We start from the raw sequence: 5,404 nt of genomic DNA, 5'->3' as shown, positions 1-5,404 counted from the left end.
ACCCTTGGCAACTGGACACCAGGGAGTGATGCCCAGTGACTGACGGCTGTGGCTTTTACTCCACGTGTGTAAATAGGTTTTGGTTAGGGCGGGTGGGATAAAGGGACAAAGGGGCTGGCTGGGGGTGGGGGGTACCCTGGTGTGACTTTTCATGCTGCTAGGGGGCTGCATAGCCTTGCTTGTGTCAGGATAATTTTTGAGGAGGTTTTCCAGCTCAGAGAAACAAATGGTCCAGTTTGAAGCAGGGGCCAGCTCGGCCAGGCCAGCTCTGTCCCTGCATTTCTCCTGGGCTGCCTGCTGGGCATGGATGGACCAGGGCAGCGCATTGAATCCTGGGGCGCCCCTCCCTGTTCAAACATTGTCCCTCTTGACTCTAGGTTTCCCAGCCCCACGAGGGGAGAGGTGAAGAGGCAGATTTCCCCCAGGGCTGGGGAAAGCACCAGTGCACCCTGCGCTGAGATGGAGGGGCCCTTGGAGCTGGGGTCCCTTTTAGTGCCCCCTTTGGTCTCTGTCCTGTGCCTGCTCCTTCATGCTCCTGCTCCTGCCTTCATAGGGGCTCCCCCTTCGCTCTGGAACTTGGAGACCACCAGGGCCAGGCTTGTGGGCAACAGAGGGCCCTGCAAGGAGCTAGATGCTTGGAGCTCATACCCCTCCTGTTCTCTCTGAGCCTGACCCTCCCGCCCCCCTGCCGCTTTCCCTCTGGGGCCTCCCATTTTCATATGCCCTGTGCACTGTTTCAGACCTTTGTGTTCGAAGTTGACAGTGGGTAAGCCTCTATGACACCCTTCCCAAGTGTGTTTGTTTATAAATGCTGTTTTTAGTGCAATAAAGGTGTTTCGGGAATGCGGGGGCGGAGATTTGCCTTCTTTGCTGTTTAATAACAAGAGAGGAATCTTGAATTCCGAGGAGGATGGCGGGCGCCTTCACGGACAGTGAAGTCCTCAGCCCTTTCAGACCCTCTGCTTGGGGTGGAGAGGAAGCAAGGTTGCCCAGGGCGATGCCTTGGCCTCCCTCCCCACCCCCAGGCCCTGTTACAACAGCAGCTGACATTTGCTCAGCAGGTGTCTGTGGGCACTGCTCTTACTCTCCACCTACACCAGCGGTTCTCAACCTGTGGGTCGCGACCCCTTTGGGGGTCGAACGACCCTTTCACAGGGGTCGCCTAAGACCATCGGAAAACACATATATAATTACATATTGTTTTTGTGATTAATCACTATGCTTTAATTATGTTCAATTTGTAACAATGAAAATGAATCCTGCATATCAGATATTTACATTACAATTCATAGCAGTAGCAACATTACAGTTATGAAGTAGCAACGAAAATAATTTTATGGTTGGAGGTCACCACAACATGAGGGACTGTATTAAAGGGTCGCGGCATTAGGAAGGTTGAGAACCACTGTTCTACACGAATGGCCTTCACAGCAGCCCCTGAGAAGGCTGTCCACATCCTCATCTCGCGGGTTCGGTAACCTGTCAAGGCAGCCTCGTCAATGGGAGCCAGGACTTGAACTCGCGCCCTCACTGTGGCCACCACAGAGAGAATTGGCAGGATTTGGGTTCTGTTTCTTCTGTTTCCTGGGGACAGAGACTGGACATGTGGTGCCATCATTAATGGGGACCCCCTTGGATCCCATCAGCTGCCAACACAGGAGCACCCCCACTGACCTACCCTCATCCTCATCTGGTCTGCCCAAGTCCCTGCGATCAGACAGGAATCAGAAAGCAAGTATGTCAGCCAGGAGGCCAGCCCCCTCCCTCTGTCCCTCTCACACACCCCAGGTCAGGCTGTATCTCTCCCCACAGAGCCCCCAGTTCAGGGCCCTGTTTCCTGCCCTGACCCCAGGCCTGCTTCTTCCTCTCTCCAGGGGTCCAGACTGTCAGGGCTGTCACAAAGCCACCAGGAGCCTTTGTGTGGGGTTGGGGTCCTAAACAGCCCTCCACTGGCTGACAACTGCCAGATGAGCCGCGCTAACAAGGCCTGGTCGGGACCCAGGATGTGTTGCCAGGGCAACCGGGCGCCTTCTCTCCTTTTTCCCACCAGCCACTCATCACTGGGCAGCCTGTGTGTGTGCATGTGGGATTGCGTGTCTCTGTGTGTGTCTGTGTGGACCGTCTGTGTGTGCATGCACACAACAGTGGGCTTCTGCACATGTGTAACTACATGTATACCTTATGCACATGTATGCATGTGCATGTTAGTGTAGTGACGTGCATGTGCGAGTGCAGTTGTGTTTGTGCACAGGTGTCAGTGTGGGCATAATCATGTGAGTGCAGAATGCACATAAGTGTAGCCATGTGTGTCAGCAAGTGTGTGTGTGTGTGTGTGCATGCTTGCATTTCCATGTGGGCTGTGCACATGTTTTTCTGTGTGTACCCGTGTACATGTATGTAACCTTGTGAGTGTGCATAAGTATTACTATGTAATTGTGCACATGTGTGTCATCATGTGTGTGCTTGTGTGTGTGTGCTGTGGCTGCCCTCTGCCTCACAATGTCCAAAAGGACATAATCGGACCAGTGGCTCCAGAAGGCCCCCTCCCTCCTCTCTCCATGCTGGTTCCTCACTGGGGACACCCTCACCCATGTCCTCTTACTCAGACTTCAGGTCTCAACCCACTGCCTCTTCCTCAGGGAAGCCCCACCCTGACAAAGTCAGACCCTTTCTTAGATTCCTTGTTAGTGTAACACACTGGCTTGTACTATCGATCTGATCAGAATGACCTGTTATTTGCACCTGCAGTGTCCCAGTGCTCAGCCCATGGTGTAAACACAGGTGACATTTGCACTCTCCTTCCAGTCCGGCTATCATCTGGGGCTTCCTACTGTCAGAAGGGCCATGGGCATCCGGGGCCACCACTAACAGTAGGCACCTCATTTGGTGCAATCACAGAATGGTGCCTTTCCCAAAGTGGAGCCAGCACAGTGGACAGGAGAGCCAAAAGATGAGGAGTTAGATGCCTGGAGACCTTGTGGGCACCTGGATCCAGCTGTACCTGAAGTCCATAACTGCTCACCATTTCAGTTCAGAGAAGCAATAAAGTCCTTTTTAAAAAAATATATTTTAAAAATTGATTTCAGAGAGGAAGCGAGAGAGATAGATAGAAACATCAATGATGGGAGAGAATCATTGATTGGCTGCCTCCTGCGTGCCCACTACTGGGGGTGGGGGGAGATCGAACCTAAAACCCGGGCATGTGCCCTTGGCCGAAATCAAACCTGGGACCCTTTAGTCCGCAGGCCGACGCTCTATCCACTGAGCCAAACCGGCTAGGGCTGACGTCCTTTCCTAGCTTGACTTTTTATTTATTTATTTGCAGCCAAGGAGCACTGATACAGCGAGTCTCCAGTACGAGGAAGGAGGAAATGCACCAAGCGAGGTGCCCCAGTCTGATAGGAAGGAAGGCATATCCTAGAACCTAGGATTTGTACGTCTTAGAGAGCTGGGGAATGTGGGCCTGGGGAGAGGGAGTGAGCATTAATCAAGGAAGGGTTTGCAGAAGGAACAGAACCTGAAATAGGGAAGAAACATTGGGGTAGCAGGCACATTCCAGAGGTAAAGGGAAGGGGCTCAGGAGTCCAGCCCACTGGGGCCTCCATCCCACTCCCCCTCAGCCTCGGCCGCAGCGCCTGCCCCAATCTGTCCATTGCCTTCTCCTGCTGTCCAGCTTGGAAACCTTCCATGGCTCATCATGGCCCCCCACCTTGTGCATGCCCCACAGGGAAGCCCACGCACCCTTCCTGGAGCCTTTGCTTGTGTGGTGCCCATCTCCCCAGCACACCTGAACCCTGACCGTGCCCGGTGAGCATTCCATGGTGGAATTCCAGCCCGGGACTTTCCACTCTGCAGCACAGTGTGGCCGTGGGCGAGTCATGTGACTTGTGTGGGTCTCAGGCTCCCCACGAGCAACGCTTCAGCCCTGGTGATGAGGCTCAAGCTCATGTGTGGAAAGAGCTCATGTTCTGTGGAAGCAGGCACAATATAGCAATAACATAATCACATTAGGGTGATAATTATAGGCTGCCAGCAGACCCACTGAGGTCAGTGGCTTCCCTGGTCCTCCTGCGCTGGGGGCCTTTCCCCACTGCACCTGCCCCTCTGTCCAGCTGCTTGCACCCCCTTCCTCCAGTGTGGGATTCAATTAAGCTTTTGTTTTCTTCTCAGCTCTTCTGAGAGTGGGAGGGAGGGGCTGTCTGCAGCTGGGTCTGCTGACAGGAGGAGAAAAAATGACTCCAATAAAAAGGAACCACTGCAGAGGGAGGCCTGCATGTGCATGCCCTCCCTCCCACCAGGAGGACACCCAGGCCCTCACGGAGGTCAGGAGCATGGGGCGGGTGTCCAGTGTTGACCTGGAGAAAGAAGATGCCTACCAAGAAGGGCTCCTGGTGGCTCAAATGTAAAAACAGAGCCTAGCAACCATTGCTAAACCCGGGCCTCTCCGACAGGCTGCCCTTCAGGGAGAAGCCTGCACTGGTCTGCCTGCCTGCTGCCTGAGCCCACTCTTATACAGGAGTTGCTGGCATTGTATTTCAACCAGTAGGAGGTTTTCCCTGTCCAATTATAGCTGCACAGCTCTATGTCAGTAGCATCTTCACTGACCAGAGTGGCTCCATTCCAACCAATCAGGACAGTGCTTTTAGGACCAATCAAACTGTGAGATTTGAAGTCCTTATTTGCATAAGGATGGACCAATCTGGAACCAGGGGCCAGGCTTCTGTCTATATAAGTCAGCTTCCCGATGGCTAGCCTGGGAGCATACTTTCACTTGAGGACTATGTTTCCTTGGTTGAGGCTGAACCACCCAGGGTCTGGATGGAGCAGAGCTGTCTAACTGGACAGCGACCTTGCTGGATGGCCACCTTACTCTGGTGCTGTCCAGCTATTGAGCTGTTACACTACAGAGCTGTTGGCACTGAATAAAGTTTCCTTCAATACACCCCAACGAGGGGGTTCCTGTTGGTATTGAATTGCACCAATGACCAGGGGTTGACAGCAGTTGCAAAAGCGCCAGTCCTGGGCCCACTGCTCACAGCGGGCTGCCTGGCTCTCCCCCTGGTGAATGGAGACATTACAGGCACTTCCCTCCAGGCTCTATAAGGTATGTACACACACTGCAGGACCCGCACTGGTGAGAGGATGACCCACGGCATCTGCGTCAGGACTCTGCAGGTTGTGGGCTCAATCCCCAGCGTGGGGTGTGCCAGAGGCAGCCGGTCCATGATTCTCTCCCATCATTGCTGTTTCTCTCTCTCTCTCCCTTCCTCTCTGAAATCAACAAAATATATTGTTAAAAATGTATATGTATTGCCGAAACCGGTTTGGCTCAGTGGATAGAGCGTTGGCCTGCAGACTGAAAGGTCCCAGGTTCGATTCCGGTCAAGGGCATGTACCTGGGTTG

Source organism: Myotis brandtii, unplaced genomic scaffold (assembly GCF_000412655.1).
Source record: "Myotis brandtii unplaced genomic scaffold, ASM41265v1 scaffold236, whole genome shotgun sequence".
In the NCBI taxonomy this organism is placed as follows: Eukaryota; Metazoa; Chordata; class Mammalia; order Chiroptera; family Vespertilionidae; genus Myotis; species Myotis brandtii.
The sequence above is the reverse complement of the archived record's forward strand: the minus strand, read 5'-3'. Positions refer to the sequence as shown.